This window comes from Myxocyprinus asiaticus, chromosome 17 (genome assembly GCF_019703515.2).
Source record: "Myxocyprinus asiaticus isolate MX2 ecotype Aquarium Trade chromosome 17, UBuf_Myxa_2, whole genome shotgun sequence".
Classification (NCBI taxonomy): domain Eukaryota; kingdom Metazoa; phylum Chordata; class Actinopteri; order Cypriniformes; family Catostomidae; genus Myxocyprinus; species Myxocyprinus asiaticus.
The window spans coordinates 10,246,708-10,270,097 of NC_059360.1; the positions used below are offsets into that span (position 1 = coordinate 10,246,708).

The following is a 23,390-nucleotide window of genomic DNA, read 5'->3' on the forward strand; positions in this document are numbered from 1 at the left end:
GTCATTTTGAGCTGCTTCTATGACACTCACTTCAAATTGCATGCTCTTTAGGACTTGTACTCTTGTCCTTTCTATCGGAAATGCAACGTTCTATCAGTTAAGCTACTGTGCAATTTGATCACACTCGAATAAGCTTGTAAATATAGTTGGTTATGTAATGCAAATGTTAAAATATGTCGCCTTACAAGTTATGCACTATAGTAAAAGGGTTTAGATGTCATAAGATACCATTGTGTGAGGAACAAAGTGAAAAGTTAGTGTTGAACTGAATATGAACTGAAAGTGAATAAAAGTTGATGTTGTAGCACCTCTAGTGTTCATTTAACAAGGAAACTGCCCTACAACAATCAATGTAAAATAATTTAGCAAAAATGTAGTAACATGATTCTTTGAGACCAAGTTGTGAATGCCACTAGGGGAGAAATATAAGTTGTATGCGAGTGTCGGAGACTGTGAAATGGTGACTTGACAAACCAATCTAAGTTAATTTACAAGTCACTTATTCCGACAATGAAATCTATGTACTGTACAATGTAATTGGCCACAACATCCTCTCTTACACAATCTCCTCTCTTGATTTAATTCTAGCATGGAAAAAACTAACTTTTTACTTTTTTAATACTTAAGTACAATTTAATGTGAATACAGTTTTACTTTCACTCAAGTATATTTTGGCTAGATACTGGGACTTTTAATTGTGTAACATTTTCACTCAGTATCCGTATGTTTACTAAAGTATAATTTCCGAGTAGGGTACAACGGGGCAAAAGGCACACCTTACAGAAAATGTGCTTTTCTTCGGGTCACAAAGTGTCCCAAGATTTAAGAAATACATTTATTTTTATTGAATAGTGATGGAGCAACATAATTTGATTGAAAAGATAACAACAGAAGTTTGTTTTATTTATTGACGAGGGACGAGGGAGCCTTTTACACCACACCTGGGGTAAAAGGCTCCCTCACTTTTGGTAAAAGGCCCCTAGGGAGGTTATAGTGATATAATGTACATTCCGGGACAATAGTCATAGGACACAATTCTTCAACTTGTGCAAATACATTTGAGACATAAAGATGCTTTTTTGAGTAACAAATTAAGATAATGCTTATTCAAAATAACCACTTCAGAAAATCGTGCATGATTTCCTGTTAATTTCAAACACATTTGGCATTCTATAACATTTCAAGTATTCTATAAACAAATTAATCTTCATTGTGATTGAATCAGTTAATGTGAGCCAACTTTGAAAAATTCCCATAACAAACCTTTTCCCCCACATAAGAAAAACAATGTGTTTAACAGGGGCCTTTAGCCCCTGCAACAGGGGGGCTTTTTACCCCAAAAACGTTTGATTTAATGAACATGAGCAAAACTGAAAATGACAAAAAAACTATTTTGTCTACAAATAAATGTGATAATTTCCAGGATATTCATTAGCTACATAAATGTACAACATTTAAAAAAAATAAAAATAATTATTAGATCAAACTGCCTCAAAATCAACCTTTAGACATTACACGCAATGATCTCATGGAAGAGGAAAAATGTGCAGTTCATAGTGACAAACAGGTGTTTAAGAAAGTGCTGTTGTAGTTTTGTATGCTATTTAGTGTTTTGGGAGAAAATAAAATCAAAGGAGCCATTACCCTGCAGAGCCTTTTGCCCTGTTGTACCCCTACTTTTTACAAACCTGTCCAGCCCTGCTTAACACTTAGAATATGTCAGGAAAAAAAAACACCCACACCACACCGGGAAAAATCATCTGGCAAAGACATCAGAAGATAACAGATTCCTCTAAAACAAAATGAAACCTTTCAGTTTTGGTAGTGTACAGATAAATGTAAGTAGAGTGCAGTTTCCTTGTGGGAGTGTGTAAACATAAGACTATGGGGTCTGATGGGTGCACACAGGTGATGTGTAAGTGTCTTGGTGTGCTTTCACCTGTGTGGCAAGTCAGCCATCTGTTCTTCTGCTCTCCGGATGGCTGGAAGCTGTCTGATTATTAGTAAAGCTTGTCTTGACTTGCCACCAGTGAGGGATGAAGTGAACATCAAAGCTTAAGCCAGACATGTATGGCCTTGCACTTTTTTATTTTACAAATGTTATATAATGATTAAAAGATCATTGTTAGCATACATTTGAATGCTTACAAATGTCATTAAACTTTTTAATAAATGATTCATAAATGAGCTTATTCACTTTATCATTCTATTTATGTAAAAAAAAAAAAAAATCATTGATGTCCAGCTAATTAGAAAAAAAAGTTTGTTTGTTGTGTATGTGTGCATGCTTTTACTATTTACACATCTTTACAAATCATTTATTAATTATTTGCTCATATGTTAGCAGTTCCCAATCTAAGGTTTAAACTATTCATCCATTGTAAATGTTTATAAAGGTTAACAAGTAATTATTTAGTGCCTTTATGGGCATTGGACTTTTAGCTACTGTAACAAAATGTGTGGTTTGTAAATGTAGTTGTATATTTGCTACAGACATCAACAACAACAAATAATAACAAGAACAGCCTACATTAAGGGATAAAACTGTTTATTGCCTCAATAACAGATTTATGATAAAAAAAAAAAGATGAATCCATTGTGCCATATATTACAATAAAAGAAAATGAAAAATCCAAAATATGAATGTAAAAAAAATCAAATATATTTTGTTCCTGATGAATACTGTCTGTAATTGAATATTATAATTATAATATGAATATTATAATATGAAAAATAATAATAAAATGGTAACAGTTATCAATAGGGGCTAGATGTTGATTTAGTTATTAACTTTTCCATAAATTAAATAAAACACTGCTCTACAATTTTAAATATTCAATACAGTCAGGAAGGTCAAAAATTCCCATTTAAAGGGTGGGAGGATAAAAACATTTGATGTTTTAAAACTAGCTACTCTTCATACGTTAATTTCATGTTATTTAATAGTTTAAATAATAGTAAATACTAGATAATAGTAACCGAGCACCCACAGGGAAGGGCCAAGCACCCTCGATTATTTAGGGAACCCACAAGCAAGAACATAAATCGGCGCCTATGCCTGTGACTGCACATCAGTTGAACTTAATATTAGTATGGCAAATGATAGTGTTGCTTGGCAATCGTACACAACTCACTGTTACCCACAGTTACACTAATGAACTATATTATTTAGCTATATTACTATTGCAACTATATTACTTTGCAACATATTCCTTTCACATCAATTTTACTGTTTTTTTACTATTGTTTACTGAGCATTACAATGGTTTACAATCATACAGTGACTAAATTGCTGGAGGTCACAAAGTTGCTGTATTGTTGGTTTCTAGAAGACGTTCCTACTCAACTACTGTATCCAACTGTATCAGGCAGCAGTTTCTAATTCTGCCTGCATTTTAGTAAACACCAAGCATTTTGTTAAATGGCATCACAAATGATGTTACTGAGAAGGCCATGACTTATGTAACTGCAAATAAAAAAGGATAATTACCAAAAGCAATTATCATTCAACTCCCACACCTCACAGTGCAATGAGAGTCACATTAGTTTAGAGATACCTTCAAGTGTTTGAATAAACTGTACATACTGCATTAGATGCAAACGCAAATGCAAACACAAACATCCTGTTCCATCTTGTTAAATTCACATCAATTATAAATGTTTCTTGCTGTGCAGATTTCATAATTCAAAATAAAAAAGAACTTGCAACATGTTCTCATAAACGTTGTTGTCTGTATGTGTATGTAACCACATTCAACATAGGAAGACACCAGATTTGTATATAAATGTATGCATCTGAATAACATGGCATGACACATATACCTACATTTAAACAGTTAGCATTATTGGTTGTATACTACAGTACTGATATTTCTTTACACTTGGGGCCATTTACTGCATTCTTTATAACCAATGTTGTTTATTACTGATATGAATCACTCTTTTTCTGTTTATCGTGTTTTGTTTTGTTTTCCCTTCATTCTTTAAAACTATCAATTGGATATCCATTTGCCTATCTTATGTAAGCCACCTACGAAGAAAACTAGCTATTTTCCTTGGGAGAGTAAAACATTTTTATTTTTGTTCTTCAAAAAGACATCATGGGTTAGGTAAAGGTTAGGGTTAGATGCAATTAATTAATGTTATATCCTATGTTTGATAAAGACCACATTGATAGGAAATTTGTATCTATTCTTGTTTATTTTTGCACTCATTTGTCTAAGAAATGAGAACAGGCTGGGAAAGAGCCATAAATTGGAGGCTCAACAAGAGTGTGATTTGCATTTCCAGTGCTTCAATTCCCACAGTTCTACAACAAAAATAAATGTCCACCAAGTCTGAAAGTACGTGTCAACAGGATGTCATATGTCAGTCTAAGTCTTAGGTTTATTTATAATATATTATCCTCAAACGCCAATTTTCAGCCACTTTCAGTTTCAATGAAGTAGCATTTTGTATAAACATACGTAGTTTAAAGGGGTCATATCATGAGGAATAAAAATTTTGACACATAAGCAGTTATTTTACTATAAAAACATACTGCAAATTTTAGAACTCAAAAGCATTTATTTAGAACTCAAAAGCATTTATTTCAACCATGCTGCAAGAACGCCCCTCTCTCTACTTCCGCGATTTCCCTACGTAACTTGGGAGCTTATTAATTCATTACCGCCTCTAGAGCAGCAACATCAACACCTACTTTAATTCATCGCACACTTTGACCATTTTGATGCATTTCTGGCGATGTGCACGTGTCTTGTTTTATCGTGCTTTGGACTATGTATGTGTGGTTTTTTTTTCATTTCATATCAGTGTGGTTTGCTTGTGAACCAGTCATAATATGATTCATGGAACTGTTATTGAAGGGTGGGGCAGTTAAAAACACCACTGGACCTGATTGCAAAACCGTGTGTAAACACATTCATTCATTAATATTTCAAATGTCATGACTGTTTGATAGTTTATGGTTCTGCTGTGCTTGAGTGAACAGTTTAATATATTTGGATGCAATGTGTTGGATATGTGTTATGTACAAACACTGAAATGTAGTTTAAAATGTTGTGGAGCTTGTTCATTCTCTTCCAATTGAGTTTCCAATATATATAGCTGCATTCGAGGGATATTCAATGCTAGCCAATCATAACAGTGGGCTTTTATGTTGAAGATTAAAGGAGGTGCTTAGGCCAAAACCAAGCAGAGGGTCAGACACAGGAAAATTATCATATTACTAAATTATCATGTTTTGGTGCAAAAAAAAAAAAAAAAAAAAAAAAAAAAAAACCTTTAGTAACATTATCATTGGGAAGATAATAAAATTATAAAAAAAAGAATATGTCATGACCCCTTTAAATAAATGTTTTCACAAACATGTCCTTTCTCAGGTAATTCTCTGCTTTAACTCGATATGCGGTCAGCAGCCTATGTGCTGTGGAGATGGAGACAAGGTCCCATTCATACCGTTAGATCTCCCATGGTGGTATAAGATTATAAAATCATATTTGCCCTCATATCTGTCACAGCCATTGCACTTTGGGAATTAAATAACTGTTTGTGATCATAGTTTGTGTGATTGTTTCATGAAAATTTAAAACCTACCAACAGCAGCTGCTGGGCCAGTGGGTCTTATCAGAGCATAAATGTCAAATCCTGAGTTTGTCCTGATCCACCAATCCTAATGGAAATTTAAATAAGTCCAAATCTCCAATAATCTGTGTCGTTTGTGTCCCCACAAATATATATCAAGTGGTCCCTTATTAGGATTGTGTCATTTTTTTATGGCAAAGATTCAGTATAGACAATAGGTGTTCATAGATCAGTTTTTTTTTTTTTTTTTTTTTAATTTTCTTTTTTTTAATTTTCTTTTTTATTCTATACGCTTGTGCTCTATCATAGTTGCCCTAACAAATTTATTGATTCTACATGATCAGGTAAAAAGTTCAGAGTAATGTCAGGTAGGCCAAGACTTGTGAAAGATCCTGCTCTGTATGAGAAGCAAGTAAATCCAACTATATCAGAAAGCCACTGCAATGTAATACACATTTCCATTAAATAGAGAATCCAGCTTCCATCAGGGAAGGATTGTTAACACTAAAACAAGGGAGAAACATCTCACCAGGTGGCTAGCAAACAAGAGACTAGACAAAGCTGTTTTGCCAATCAACTTGTCTTGAACGGCATATTCATTAGGGAATTGCATGAATTATGGAGTCTTAAGGAATTCCTTATCCTTGAGGCAAGTGACAAATTAGGCCTCAACAATTGCTTTGTGAGGTTTTTGACTATAGAGGCAATAAAAAATGAAAAGAAGCCTGTCTGCTTCACCCTGTGAGTTTTATTTTTTTTATGGTGATCATTAAACATTCCCTGAAGGTTGCATGCTGTGGCAGATGTACATGTTCTAAGGTGTGCAGATTGTAATGTTGCTGAGGCATGAAATGTAAGCAGAATTTCCGTCAGTCCATTTCACAGCTCCTACAGCACTTTTTGTGAGCATTGATACATTATTTTTTTATTGGTGTGATTAGGTTTCTGAATGAATTATTTTGATTAGTAATTTTCCGTGCAAAACAAAATGCAAGGCTTATTTTTAAGTAGCTTAGACTTTTGTGGTTTTATCTGGTGCTAAGATAAAATATGTCACATTTGAGGTGCAATTTCAATTATTTTACAGATTATCCAGACAGGATACAAGAAATGAAATGTGTAAGTAATCCAACAAAATAACTAATCATCTTATTCTTTGCATCGCTGCACATGTAACATGGCTTGAGGTTAAGATGTCTTAAAGGAACAGTTCACACACAAAATAAATTCTGTCATCATTTAAGCACCCTCATGTCAATCTAAACTAAAGATGAAAGTTCATGCTACTCTTTTCCATAAAATGAAAATGAATGGTAACCAAAAAAAAAAAAAAAAAAAAAAAAAGAACATGAAAAAATGCTCCATTAAAGTAGTCAGAACAACTTGAAAAGGTCCACTGAAGCCATATAATATGAAATTTATGTCATTTCCCATTGAAAATATCCCCCTCCGCCGCAGATCTGAAATACAGTATAATTTACGTCATAAGCATATATATTTAAAAAGGGTGCAAAACATGTCACACCAGGTCTGATGTCAATGATGCCAAATGTCATCGGTTCTCATATGTCTTGTAACTGAACTTCAGTATGCATATACTGTACATAAATGAGATTTGAAAGCTATGGAAGATTTTTAATTAATAATGACTAATGAAAAATTAATCGTGTCTGTTTCTTCGCACAACGCTATTGTATGTCTTCAAAGGTCTTAATTTTATGATGTTTTATGATGGTTTATATATATATATATATATATAAATTTTTGGAGTTTGACAGCCCCTGGTCACCATTCACTTTCAATGTATGGAAAAGAAAAGCATGAAAATTCTACCTAACTATCTCCTTTTGTGTTCAGCAAAGAAAGCTATTAGGTTTTGGAATAACACGAGGATGAGCAAATTATACAGAATTTTCTGTTAGAATGATCTCTTTAATTAATAAAAGAAATACATGATGATATATTCATTACAACAACATAATTTGTTATCAAAAATATTACCCTAGTTGTGTATTTAAAACATGAAAAATCTCTGAATATGTCTAAATATTGGATGTTGCTGAAGTGAATGAGCCTGTAGGTCAACATGACAAAATATCTAAAGCATCTGGTCTTTCGTGAAGGTCATCGGAACATCTTCACTGTGTGAAGCATCATATCATAAATTGAGATCTCTGACCAAAAACTACTTCATCATCACTCATAAATATGTCTGGGATTTCAATAACTGTGTAAAGATATGCCTCCGAAAACATACGTATTTATGCCGCTTTTCCACCTCAGTTATCTAAAATCATTCCTATAAGTGGTTATAGTGTAGTATCACATCTCTGGCTAAAACTTTACCAGCATTTTTACTAATTACTGTAATTAATTCTCTATGTTTGGCCCTTGTGTATATCACCTAATTATCTTAGGTATTTTCTTAGGTATGTAAAAATCACATTTTAAATAGTAAGCTGTATGTCAGTAAGCACTGATTAGAATTTCTGAGGCAAACATTCAGCTCACAGCAACATACCGCAAGTGTGGTTGACATTCATCCCAATGATACATTGTACACCCTCTCATAGCATAAATCATACTGGCTTGCAGGTGTGCCCTGATGCTGTTAAATAACATTTTGATGCCAAGCATTATTTCAGGGTTGCCTTCATATACTGTTTCATACAACAACATAAATGATGTCACATACAACTGTCACGTCATTATGAAGTGTTCTGTTTGTTTACAAGTTATATGCCACATTTCTTCAAAAGGTTAGCAACAACATTTCCTGGGCAATTTGTATGAACCCAAGTGCTAGTATGTGCAGTGTTTAAGGATAGATTTGGATCAGGAATAGATATTCTAATGTTGTCTTCTCGGCTTATTAGAGTAGCGGCATGTGATCAGAAGAACATCTTCATGTCATGGTTAATACCAAAATAGAATGTGTTGTTTATGACATTGTCATGAGTTACAGTGAGACAGGACAACTGTGTCAGTGAAACACAACAACACGGCCAGAAATGCAGCTTTAGATAGGCCTGTGTTACAGTCTAAGTGACACTGATAACAGCGACATCATCACAAATGTGTGAATCTCTTGCTACGTAATAGTGTTGAGTCCCTCAAGGAAAGATAGTAGTAGAAAAGTGGCAGAAAACTGACTAATATGAAAAGTAGTGTTGTGGGATAAATGTTCCATGCCAAAGTAAGAGAGTGGGGCCCTATTTTAAGACCGTTTAAGCGCAGTGCTATGTCATGCTGTACTTCATACATGCAAAGTCAGTGGGCGTGGCCATGCTTTAGAATATTTGTGGGATGGTGAATCAGCACGCACAAAAATTTACGCTCTCACAAAAACTGGATAAGACGTAGCGCAGGTATGCCTTACGCAGGTATGAAATAGAGCCCCCTGTTTATTTACACAGTAACCACCATCGGTTGTGACTATATCTGTCTAGACAAGACTTAAATCATGAACTTAGTCATCTAGCATCCAATGGTAAACTAAATAGCTGGTGTATTATATCAATCAATCCACATATCAATCAAAGAAATTGTGTTGACTACATTACATTATTTTGACTAGGTCCCTAATTTGACTAATTCATGGGATCCATTGGAATGTTTGATTTACCATTGTGGGCAATACAAAAACATTACAGTGAGGGCAAAAGACTTAAAAAGCTTTTTCCTGTGTTGCATCAGTCTGATGAAGAGCCGAGTGGCTCGAAACGTCACCAAGGTGGGAATATATTATATTTCTATTTTTTGAGCTGTAGTGTGCTGAGTTTTTCTTTTGAAGCTGTTTTCTCCCTTTATTTGGTTGAGCACCTACACTGAGCACTTTCACCATTGGATTAGCATGCTTTTGCTTTCTGTTTTCCTGTGTTGCAAGAGGAAATGGATATGATTCTTTCAGGTCTTCATTGAAAGTGCATTTTTGTCCAGGCATTTAGACAAAATGTTTTGGATTTTACCCAAAATATGTGCCTCATGATGTAACATCTAAATAAAAAATAAAAATATTAAATATGTATTTTTTTATTTAATCTTGACCCTTTGTGCCTCTACCCTGATAGCACACATACATCACCCAGACGTCTATTTGATGTGTGTGTTTACATCTGGAAGATGCATTTTTTCATTGTTTGCTTATCTGCAATATGTCTAAAAGACATACTGTATGCCAATAAGTATGTCAAATAAGACATTTAGCAGATATCTTTGATCCGTTTATGATTTAAAATGTTTCTAATTTGATCTTTTTAAGATGTTTAGCAGTTGTAATTAGATTGTGATGCTTTCCAGATGAAAAGATCTAAAACAGACAACTCAGAGATGTATGTGTATGTAAAAAGATTAAAAATGGGCAAGGTGGAGGCGGGAACTGGCTGAACAAAGTAATATTTTAATTTAAACTTAAACAAAAAGACAAAAAACATAAACGCACACATGGCAGCTGCGTGTGGCTCTCTCTCTCTCGAACTGCTGCATCCCGCTGCACTTATCCCTCACCTCGGCTGATTAGCCTGATTGGGGGCCGGGCGTGCGTAGTCAAGGCCAAGCCTCTGTAGAGCTGGGGAGTGGGACAAGGGGAGGGAACAACAAAAAACAAACACAAAAAAAAAGAGGAGAGGGAAAGGGCAAAGTGGAGCGACAGTGAGAGAGAGAGAGGAGAGAGAGAAAAAAACTTGCTCGCCAGTTCCCAGACATGCCGTTGCCTGGTCCTCGATCACTCCTCCGCCCTCTGGCGGATGACAGCCGCTCCACCCCGGGCAGACCAGAGCAAGTCCTCCGACCCCTGGTGGATGGAACACCCCTCCGTGTTCTGGCGGCAGGTAGGGAGCCCCTCCGCCCCTGGAAGCGGCTTCACTGCTCCAGGTGGCCAGAAATGAGCCCCTCCTCCCCTCGCGGACAGCGGCCGTTCCTCCGCATCCAGGTGGCTGGTAGCGACTCCTCCGCCCCCCGGCGGACGGCCGCGGCTGCTCCTTTGGGCGGACGGCAGTGGCGAGGTCTCCACGACAGCTCATCCCTCCTCCCTCCCGGGTTTCGGCACCAATGTAACAAGCTTAAAAATGGGCAAGGAGGAGGTGGGAACCAGCTGAACAGTCAAAGTAATATTTTAATTTAAACTTAAACAAAAAGACACAAAAAATAAAACACACATATGGCAGCTGCGTGTGGCTGTCTCTCTCGAACTGCCGCATCCCGCTGCACTTATCCCTCTCCTCGGGTGATTAGCCCGGTTGAGGGCCGGGCGTGCGTAGTCACGGCCCGGCCCCGCCCTCCTCCTCGTCACAGTGTGCTACATGGGTAAATTTACCTGACAAATTAGGTTACACCAACAAAAGTAGCGTTAGTTACAAGTAGTAATATATCTTTGAGGTAACAATTGTAGGTTAGCACTTTTTCAGTGCACATTTCTTATTGTCATAATGACAAGATACATGATGCTCTGACAATGATTCTATTTGAATATGATTCTTTACCTAATGATTATGATGCATTGTGAAACCTGAAATTTGGTCACGATTCGATCCAATTATTTTGGAACGATACATAATTATTTTCAAAAATATGCCAAAAAAAGATTAAGATCCCTATTTTAAGAATGCGCAATGCAATGCCTTAATTCATAAGCGCAAAGTCAATGGGCATGGCCATGAAGTTTTGACATTTTCGTGCAAGTATGCACTGTTCAGGCACAAGTGGGTTTGGCGAAATCATGCGTGCACCGCGCAAAAGGCTGGACCAAGTACAATTTAATTCTGAGGTTCTTTTCCAGTTATTCCAGCGTCTGCGTCCTATTATATAGTTCATTCCCTCAAGCACCAATGTTTTAAACAATGACAGCACATTCATGAGAAGTTGGTAGTGTAAATAGACTATATGCAATGAATTAAAATAATAGAAATATGGACTTATGGATGTATGCGCCTTTAAATTATAGAGGATGTAAGTATTACATTTGTGGGAATGCACTTCTACATGTTGATTTTGAAAAAAAAAAAATATTCATTTATTGAAACATGAACAAATTAAACCAAATATATTTCTAAATTCAAATTACACTTCAAACAAAACGAAAATATGATCAAAATAACGAAGTGGTCAAAAAAATCATACCAAATCCAAACATTTTACTCTGTCCAACTTCTTCCAATAGCCCACAGTTTGCGTGCCTACACCCACAGTAGCGCAAACACTTCCACCCATGCCCATTTGCACTTTGTGCTGGCATGAAAATTGCACATTAGCGTTCTTACAAAAATTGGATAAGATATTGCACACGGTCGTAGCACGTTGCGCTGCGCTTTGCACACTCACAAAAATAGAGCCCTAAAAGTTTTTACTTACCATTCACAATTTAGACAGCACAGAAATGCACCAGACTTAAGCACTAGAGTTACAGATGCATTTAGGACCAAGGAGGATTGGCTTATACTGTATGTGTGGCTGCATATATTAACAAACATGAAATGCATCATAGATATGAATATGTTACATATATACATAATGTGGTACATATAGATATGTTACATACTGTATATAACATGTTACATGCATAATAGATATCCAATATGAATAAAGGAAAACATAATGTCTGATGCAACATACAAAAAGACAGTAAACCGTGAAATAAGCATAATAGATTCACATATCATGTAACGTTAAGTTTTGTTTCACCAGTAGGCTATTTACAGATAAAATGACATGTGCAGGCAGATAAGATTCATGTTTAAATCAAGCAGGGTCATAGAATGAAAAACTATCTATTAGTTGCGTGTAAAGGTGGTTATACACGGGATGTGGTAACTGTGAGTTCCCTATTCATTTTGGGATAGGGAAAGAGGTGCCAGACAGCTAAACGGAGACGCCTCTGCTCATCAAGCTAGTTCACAAGAATTCAATCGCATTTTCATGCAGGACTTTTTGTGGCACACACTGTGAAAGATAAACAAATATATATATTTTCGTGGCTGCCATGTCATTGACCAATCACAAGTGACTGTACTGACCTTGTTGGTTCCCTTCAGAACAGTCTGAAATCACTCCCTGTTCCCTGTAGTATTCACTATAAAGAGAATGAATGAATGAGTATTTTAATTTACAAACAATGTCTGCTCACAATCACATTTATTTAAGCTAAGTTCTATTCATGGTTAAACTGTTTTATGGAGAAATAACACATTTTATGGAGATACATAATATTTACATAATTTACATAATCTTAATCTGGAAAGGAGGCAACAACAATTAACTTACTTTGGTAAAATGGATGCAAACAATTATGAATAATGACACATAAAGCCGAACTCGGCAGCATCCATCCATCTATTTTATCTTATGTAGGTTCGCGGGGTGAACTTGGAAGCATAAACTTTCTACATTTAAAAGAGTGCTTTCTTTCCCTTCAATCTCGCATGCTGCGCACAGTGTCTGTTGCGAGAAGGTTTGTGTAATATGAGCCACATTGGGTTTTAATATAGTAAAGATAATCGATTTTTTAATTCCATAATCAATACATTGAAATTTATTTGATAGATTGATGCATTGCTATGCATCTATGCATTTTTACACCCCTAGATACATCGCAAGATGATTTTCAAAAACAAAAATATCGGCATTCAGCTTGAAACCGCAAAGGGCAACAAGAAAAAACAGCTTGCCTTCTCTGCAGTGCCTTCCTGTTGCGAATCACACAGAATATGTTTGTAACAAATGTTCTTTATGTGGCAACATCTGAATTTACTGGTTTTATTCAGGTCAAAATATTGTATAACATGATCAACCTGGCTACATTGTTGCACCAACTAAAGTAAAATTACCCTAGGGTTACATTTGTAGGTTTATTGCAGTTATTTTAGTTTGTGTTGTAAAAATGCCACCTTGCTGGCCCAATGGTGGAATCCAGCGAAGTGGTTAAGGTATCTGCGCGTTTGTCTTTTTCGTGCGCGTGTGGCTGTAGCATCACAACTATTTGAGTTAGTTAAGACCCAGTCTGACTCCATTAATAATTTAATCTGACTCCAATTATATTTGACCTCGAATTTAGATTGAGATTCCAATTATTATTGTTCATCAATTGAGATCTTATCTAGATTTGGATACTAGATTATTCTAGTTAATTCTATAATTTTAAATTGCACTCGTTCATTTGGATTCCTGTTAGCAGAGTCTACACACCGGCCGGGTTATGCATGATCATTCCACAAACTGGCCAGTTTTGGATCATTATCCAGAGGTAATTGACTAATACTAATCAGACTATTAAGTTACTCCCTGCATACTTTTATCTGAATAATATTTTTGTTTAGTCCCCCTAGATCTGCATACACTTAATTAAATTAACACTACTCTCAGCCAGAAGGAGTGACTAATACTCTCTGGATAGGCTGACCAACGTTACCGTATCTAGTTAGTACTTTTATTTAGTCTCCATAGTTTCTTATGTACCCTTGGCCGGAATAATGTTAACAGTAATCAGAGGTAATGACTAACATTATTTAGGCGAGTCGACCAGGGAGTTCTGTCTTTTGAATGCAAACACCCTGGCACCCTGCCTTACCCATACATTTTCTACATCTACATCTTTGGGTGATAAAATTGAGCAATCAATGCACAGTAAACACATATTCAGAATGCATTTTCTCTGTGTTGCAGGTGAAAAAGTGACCCAGTGAGGTGGGATAGTGCTTTAGCGGAGTTCTGGAAAATAAGTCACCTTGCCCCAGTTTTTCGAGAGCAGAGGGAGAGAGACAGACATCTCTGATTGTTTGTTGCCAGCAGGGAGACAGGAAGGTCAGTAAACAAACTCTACTGCATTTCTCCTGCTGCAGTGTGTCATTCTGCCTGTTGTTCAATTCATGTCCACACAGATTCCATAAAACTAATGATACTTTGATGTAATAATGTAATAATTAAGGAAAGGGTTTTTATCCTGAATACTGTGTAAAGCTCGCTGCACTACACTTTTGGCCAGGAATTTCAGGAATTGTAAAAGAAGTCTTTCATTGTAAGGAAAAATCTGCAGTCTTTGATCATGGTGACATGCTAACTGATGGCAGATGGATAGCCTTTGTAATGAATCTCATCAGAACCTCCGATGTAGTGTGTGACAGAGAGAGTGAGTGCGAGAAGTTCAATTGAAAATGTTAATACCAGGATATGCAACATAAATCTATTTATTTATAATTCCCTTAATGATAGTATGATAGTACTATCAAAATAACCTTGAGTTTGCTCTGAAGAATGAGCAGTCCACAAATTTCCCTCTTTCACCCAGCTCGCGACAAACTTCATCTTTTCTGTTTTGTTCAATGGCAATATTATCGCAAGGGTTTGTGTGGTACATATTCAGAGATTTGTTTGTTATGAAGAATGTTCAAAGTAGGCTCACAGTGACTGATCCAAACACAATGGAGATTATTTTGTTTATAGATCATGAGATGTTATGAAATTCCAAATTTAATTGAATGTAACAGGAAAAGGTACACCCTTTTCTGAATTGGTTACTTCGAAAAGATTGTCTTAATTTGTTACTCAAAAGTGCATCTTGCTGTCTCAAAAGCAAACAAATTTTGCCCTGTTAATATTGCCCCTATATCTGCACTATGTATGCACTATAAAAATTATTAAATTAATAGTAATAAGAATAGTAATAATAGTAATAGTAATAATACAATTATTAATCAATATAACCATTTATATATATATTATATTTATTATATTATATTTATTTATTTATTTATATTATATATATTTATTATATTGTATATATATATATATATATATATGAGCTGTCAGTCGATTGCAATATTTAATCATGATTAATCACATAATTTATTTGTAATTAATCGCAGATTTTGAAAGTGCTGAAATTTGACAATATATATACCTCTTTTACTGTCAAAATGCATTTATTTCCATCTTAGGAAAGAAAACAAAACACTATGTAACAATAGAATGCTTTATTACAATTTTCCAAACAAAGCCTTCCACAGTATAAAGATAAAAATGCATAAAACTAGCACCAATTCAAGTAACATTAAATGTTTCCCAAAGTCTAACTGGGAGTTTAACTAGTTAAAAGAACTAGTACCCACATATGTTGCATTTTCACTGCAATGGGCATTAAATCTCTTAAACTCAAATCCTTCACAGTCTGCCAGTAGACTGTGGCTATCCGCTTTCCTACTGCAATCATGAAGCTACGTTCATGATTCGCACCAGGGAATCAATGCCAGTGCCACTTTAAAATCCACATGAAGAGCACATGAAAATGTCTCTTTCTGCATTTTGGTGATAGTTAAGACTTGACATGCTTCTGTGGTAATTAAAATGCACCTCACTTAGACTGAAAAATGCGAGAGAGAAATCATAGGAGAGAGCGTAACGGTCAACTAGCGTTTTATGACAGTACTGCCCACAGAATGTCTATGGGACTTAGAAAAAATTAAGAAAAAATAACGTGTTAAACATTTCAAATTAATTGCATGCGCTAACGCGCTAATTCTGCCAGCTTTATATATATATATATATATATATATATATATATATATATATATATATATATATATTTATATTTATATATATATATTTATAATGTATTGGCATGTCACAAAATATCAGTCGATTACTGATTGGCACGTTATTTTATCAATATATTTTTGAGGCATCAATATGTTAACATTAGCCAACTTTTAAATTAGAAGCCTAATTTTCGTGCTTTCCAGTTCACTCAGTTGGCCTCGTTTCATGTAATCTGGCATAATAGCATTTGCACACCACAAGAGACTCCACAGAAATGTATAATTATTTGTGTTGTATGAGATATAAACCACTGTACAGCGAGCAGCATGTGTAGACTATATTTTTATATAATTAAATCACAGCATTTGCCCTGTAATGATCACACTGGGCCATATAGCGAACTGTTTATAAGTCAGTGAAGCTTCCGTCAAAACCACACGTCAAAATACAAGTTCACGTCAGAATAAAAGCTTGATACCTGAAACTGAAGAAATTGCAACAGAAATATATTGCAACTGTAATATAATATATAATATTCACTGTATTAATATTAATAATAAATAATGATTAATAAATAATAATAATAATGAAGTCACAAGCAAGAGTGCTGTTGTTCTGAATAAATGTTTGTTAAAAAATGCAATGGTATGTTGAAAAGTAAGTGTTCTAATTTTAACTTTTTAAACGTTTTTAAAAGTTTAAGAATTAATTTGATTAGACATCATTTTGATGATTAAATTAAATTAAACTTTAAAACATGGAATTCTGGAAAAAAAATAATTAAAAAAGGATTTGGGAAAAAAATAAAACAGATTTCAGTAGGGCCCTACTTAAGAACACTCAAGCAATGCATACTTCATTAAGAAACACTTGAAGGAAACATGCATTTATGTTAATTTATTATTTAGATGGAAAAGTAACTTTAAATAGGCTAAAAGAGTGTGGTCAATAGCACATTACCAGTTAGCATATTTTTGTTGCGGTATTGAAACTGGTTTCAAGAACCTTGAAATTTCACTGGTATCGTTACAGACTATTGCAATTTTGATGTCCACAGTCTGCTTTGGCTTTTATGCAAGATCTCACTGAGGTCATATCACTCAATCTGACGAGAAACACTTGAGAAACGAGAAACATGAAGAACACAGACAAAAATGCAAAGTCTGTTCTGGGGGTTAAGAAAATGAAGAATTTAATCATATACTCATGATTGCCCTACAGCCAGGGGCCAGGATTTTGAAGGTGTGGTCACACTAAACTTTGTGTTCTATTCACTTCCATTCATGCAAACCTGGGAGAGCAGGAATACACACATTTGCTTAGAAGTTTTGTCTTTTGCTGTGTGCCATGATCAGGATTGGTGAAATCTAACCTGTGAATTCATATAGCAAAAAGTGTGTACGGGATCTGAACACCACAGACTGACCTCTTAGCTCAATACAAAGAATCCTAACTTCAAAACTGTATGGTTTGCAGTGTTGAGGAAAAAGGGGACTAGATAGTATATGTTGAATGTATTATTAATTGTTATATATAATTTATTAAAGCTGAAGCCCTACACTGTAAAAACACTGTAAAAGGAGTTATTTCTACCTGACCTAAATCTAAAAATTAGTAACAAAAAATGTGTTTTGTTGGTGTAATCTAATATAGTCAAGTTGATTCAGACATGTTAACATATAATTGTGAGTGTTTAATATTATATGTAATTTTATCTTGTTGCCCAAATAGGCTATTTGTTACTGTTCAGCACTGCAAAAAGATATTTTACATGGTATAACCTAATGTAGTTGATTCAGCCATATTAAATCAAAAACAGTCAATTAAGATGTTACCACACAGAAAGAAAAATTGTAAAGTTTTTCAGTGAGGGAAAATACATAAATTTAGGTGTCTCACATATAAAGCCTTGACTCACATCTCCAGGGATTTGAGCGTGAGCAAATTTGAAATTATTTTGTGTCTATAACAATCTTTTCACCTTAACAGAACAAGCATAAAATGGTAAAAAGGAAAGAATCTCAAGACCAACTAAAAAAATGTATTCTGTCAAAGAAAGTTAAAATAATCAAATCAGGAAAATAAATAAAAAATGCACAGGCTAGACAATCTATGCACAGGCGTGCATGTGAGTTGGTTATAGTAATTTCCTAAAAGCTTTGAAAGCACAGCAGTATTAATAATGGTCTCAAGGCATCCATTATCTAGTAATATGCGATTTATTTGATGCATAAACAACACATTCTGTTTTGGTACTGACCCTGAAACTGAACTGAACATGCTGCTGCCTGATTTTCCTGTAGAGTATGGTGGTAACACCAGGGTCATGGTTTCAATTCCCAGGAAATACACATATGACATGTATCCTTTTAATGCACTGTAAATAGCTTTGGATGATGGTCTGTCAAACAAATGAATGTCAATATTTACGCACTGCCCTGCAGGAAGGTCACAGAAATGTCATATCACATTCAGAATGCCACATTCTTAGGCTATGTTCGGAATGGAATACAAGTGTACAGTTTACTGCACAATATGCAATGTACTGCCAACTATTGTTAAAAATAATATGTAAATTACTAATCATGATGCAATGATAAATATTTCAAACAATAGTATGCTACATTGTCATCACATGACCTCATATTATTGATATAAAAAATGCTGATATTACTTACACTCATTACATATAAATAGAAGGTCCAGTTAGGTGCATTGCATTATGAAACAAGGTGCATCTCAATCAGGTCCCCTAGTTCAGTAGTCAGGGCACTGAAAAGAGACTCTTTCATTTCTAACGCTGTCTCAATTGCAAAATCGTTCAGGTGCACTGAAACGTTCGCTCCCTAAAAATTTCCAGAATGCATTGTAAAAACCAGAGAGCATCGCTCACTGTGTTCCCTTACCGGAAATGTTGTCATGTCTTCTGAAATCTTTCAAGTCATTAGAAGATGAGCAAAAGTGTAAAACTATGACTTATTTTCTATTTAAAAGAGATATTGTTTGTAATATATTTCATCTATAATGACAATGAAAGGGAAACAATCTTTAAATATTTTAAATAGTTGTTAGAAGATGGTTAAATGTACTCCTTTATATATGTATTTCTTTATTTATGTCATTTATTTTTCATAATAACACAGTACTTTTGAATACCTACAACAAAAGTGCATAGCAGTGTCAGTTATACACCGATGTTGTTGATTAATACAAGCTGTCGTGTCGCAGATGATTATACTAAGTCATAATACTACGTCGCAGCACTGCAAAAGCTGGCTGATCAGATCACAGACACGGAACAACAATACCCGGACTAATTTATTATTATTCTCAGCGATTTTAACAGAGCCAACCTCACATGTGAACTTCCAAAATACAGACAGCAAATTACATGCCCCACCAGAAACATAAATATACTGGATCACTGCTACACAAAATTAAAGGATGCATATCGCTCTGTCCCTAGAGCAGCTTTGGGACTCTCTGATCAGTTCAGGACAGTTCGGACTGCTGAGAGGATTATTGGTTGACCCCTGCCCTCCCTTCAAGAACTGTACACTTCCAGAGTAAGGAAAAGGGCTGGAAAAATCACTCTGGACCCCATTCACCCAGCCCACTACCTTTTTGAACTGTTGCCTTCTGGCCTGCACTAAAGAGCACTTAGCACCAGAACCGTCAGGCACAAGAACAGTTTTTTCCCTCAGGCTATCCATCTCATGAACAGTTAAAACTGCTCCATTGAGCAATAATTATGTGCAATAAACAGCTTAGTCTATTTATATTTATTCAACATATCCTACCACTTCTGTACAAATATATATATATATATTTGTCCTACTGTGTATTTCTATATATACTTATATTTTCTATTCACTTTTTATTTTTATTCTGTTTTTTATTATCTCTGTCTTGTTGTTGTATTGTTTGTGCACTGGAAGCTTCTGTCACCAAGACAAATTCCTTGTATGTGTAAGCATACTTGGCAATAATGCTCATTCTGATTCTGATTCTGATAAGTGTCCCAGTGCTCAGTGGATGAACACCCTTGCCAGTGCCCAAATTCGTGTTCATGATACACTGATTAATGACATAGAAAGAGTGTGTGGAGTGAGTGGAGTGGAGACATACCCACTAGGGGTGTAACGGTTTGAACTTCTCACAGTTCGGTTTGTATCACGGTTTTAGGGTCACGGTTTCGGTATGGTTCGGTATTTGCTACAGTATTTTCAGAAACAAAAATATTACTGTCAAATCCAAAGAATACTCTATTTGGCAAACACTTCAGCAGATTTGCCCTTTTTACAACAGTAACCATAGATTTAAGCATGAAATATGCAGTAAAATCATAGGAATCACAAAATCAGCATGGTTACTGTCATGGTTACAATATAGTTATACCATGGTTACTATATGGAAACTACAGTATACTGTTATAAAAGCATGGTTAATTGTATCAAAACCATGATTTCTGCTAAGAAAACAATGGTGACAGCAGTCATGGTTATTACAGTCATGGTTACTATAGTAAAACAACGGTTAATTTTTGTCAGGGTCCTTAACTAAAAAAACATCTCAGTTAGGTGACCCTGTTTTCCCTGTGAGGGAACGAGATGCTGTATAATCGCTATGGGGACACGCCCTGAGATTCACATGGTCTGAAGCCCTTATACAATCATGCCAATTTATTGGCTGATGGTGCTTAGCGATGCCACCAGGGAGCTACGTCACGAGCTCCATAAAGGTGCTCACTTCGCGCTATCGCGTCAGATTTTCTGCAGGAAGGCATGAGCCTATGCAGCTACTAGAAAGTATGGTAAGCTTACGTAGTGTCTCATTCCCTCTCAGGGAACAAGGGTTATGCTTCACGTAATCGAGACGTTCCTTCTTGAGGGACTCAAGCTGTGTAATCACTATGGGGAATGATGTACATTCATACCATGCGAACAGAAGCTGCCAACTGTCTATGCCCGTGTGGCAAGCATATAGCGGCAGAGGAAATTATGAGGAAATAATTAAATAATTAAATCATGGATTAAGAAATAACAGAGGAAACTATGACTCCTGTTCCAACAGATATAGTCTGGGAAGCAGGAGTCAAACTCTTATCCAAATGATAAAATTTCACAAATGTATGCAGAAAGGGCCACCATACAAATGCCTTCCAATGGTGCACCTCTAGCCAAAGTCCATAAGGATGCGATGTTCCTTGTAGAATGGGCTCAAATACCCGAAGGCGAACGTAAACCATGGACTTTGTAAGCACTCGAAATTGCATCAACAAGCCAATGAGACACTCTTTGCTTGGACACCGAAACACCTCTGTTGCAGCCACCAAAGCAAACAACTGCTCCGACTTACTCCACTGGCTCGTACGGTCAACATAAACTTGCACCGCCCTAACTGGGCAAAGCATATGTAACCTTTTGTGCTCCTCTGACTCAAATGGGGGAGGACAGAAAGCCTGAAAATTAATAGTCTGCGAGCGAAAGTATGTAGACATGACCTTGGGAAAATAGCCCAAATGTGGTCTTAACACCACCCTTGAATACCCTGGAGCAAAATCCATACAAAAGGGATTGACCGACAGGGCATGCAAATCACCAACCCTCTTAAACGATGCCAATGCCACCAGCAGGGCCGTTCTGAGAGTCAGAAACTTATCAGCAACTGTTTCCAGGTGCTCAAACGGGGCTCCCGAGAGTGCCTCAAAAACAACAGATAAATCCCCTAAGGGAACGCGGCAGGATGAAAATGTCTAAGCCTTCGTATGCAACGCATAAAACAAGAGAACAAGAGAATGTCCACCAACAGAGACTCCATTAATAAGTGCTTGCTCAGCCGCTCTAGCAGCAACATAGACTTTAAGCATTGCTGGGGCAACCCCAGCCCCAAAATGCTCTTGCAAAAATTCCAGCACTGTACCAATAGGGCAGTGAACTGGATCTTCATCTCACGCTGTACACTAAGAAGCAAAAAATATGCCACTTGAAAGTATAAGGCTTTCTGGTTGATGGAGCTCTAGCATTCAGAATGGTATCAACCACCACAGGGAATAAACCATCATTCAAAAGAGTGCCCCGTTAAGGGGCCATACTGGCCAATACGGCGTTGCTAACAGAAGCCGAATCTGATCCTTCCAAACTCTCTGCGGAACTGTGCACAACAGACTGGTCGATAGAAACATGTAAAGATGCATTGTCGACCACCGATGCACCAACGCATCGATGCCCAGCGGTGCCAGGGGCAAGGGGGAAAAACCAGAGGGGGCAGTGTGATGTCTCGCTCGAAGCAAACATATCCATTTCCGCTCTGCCGAATCTTCTCCAGATTTGTCCCACTTTCTGAGGATGTAATGTTCATTCTCCAGGCATCAAGCCTCATCTGGACAGGAGATCTGCCCCCTAAATTCAACTGGCTCAGAACATGTACAGCTTGTAGAGACAGCACACTGTCCTGTGCCCACAGATGAATGTGCCATGCCATCTTCCCTGGCGATTGATTTAGGACACCATCATCCTGTTTACTGACCGGAAAAGGACATGGCTGCCCTGAATCTCTGGGAGGAAAATTTTTAATGCCAGCAGCACCGTGAACATCTCCAGACAGTTTATGTGTCAATATTGCCGCTGGCTCGTCCAAACCCCGTAGGCTGGATGCCCCTCGTACACAGCGCCTCAACCCATGGAAGAGGCGTCTGTCGTTATAACTTTGTGGCGACACACCTGTCCCAACGGAATGTCCAACATCAGAAGGTGAGTCCGTTTCCATGGTAACAGTGTTCGGTAGCACCCACACATCACTTTCTGAAGGGATGGAACGCATGCATCAGTGGCTGAAGTCCCTATGTGGAGTTCATCCAGCATTGAAAAGGTCTCACATGCAACTTGCCCATGGGAATGACAGCAGAAGCCGCAATCATGAGCCCCAAAAGCCTGTGAAATTTTCTCGCAGGGAGAACGTGTCCCACTTTGAACACTGCTAGACACCGGCGAAATGACAACGCAAGCTGGAGACAGCCGTGCATGCAACATCCGTGAATCTAGCTCCACCCCTCCCTGGCGATTGATGTAGGACACCATTGTCCTGTTGTCCGAACGGATAAGGACATGGCTGCCCTGAATCTCCGGGAGGAAAAATTGGCAACTGTTGCCTTGGCAACAGGACTATCTTGTCTTGGTTTACACACAGCCCTAGATTGCTCAGATAGCTGAGAATGACCTCTTGATGTTGGGCAGCCAGAGTCTCCGAGTGGGCTAGCACCAACCAATCGTCGAGTTAATTTA

At 36.6% G+C, this 23,390-nt stretch overlaps 1 protein-coding gene across 1 annotated transcript in view; it reads left to right on the forward strand.

The window, feature by feature from the left end:
* Window positions 1-23,390, forward strand: part of LOC127455202 (leucine-rich repeat and fibronectin type-III domain-containing protein 2-like) — a 319,069-nt gene that overhangs the window by 75,372 nt on the left and 220,307 nt on the right. Inside the window, exon 2 of the mRNA XM_051722894.1 lies at window positions 14,239-14,376. The gene's annotated coding sequence lies outside the window, so the exon portion shown is untranslated. The remainder of the gene's footprint in view (window positions 1-14,238; window positions 14,377-23,390) is intronic.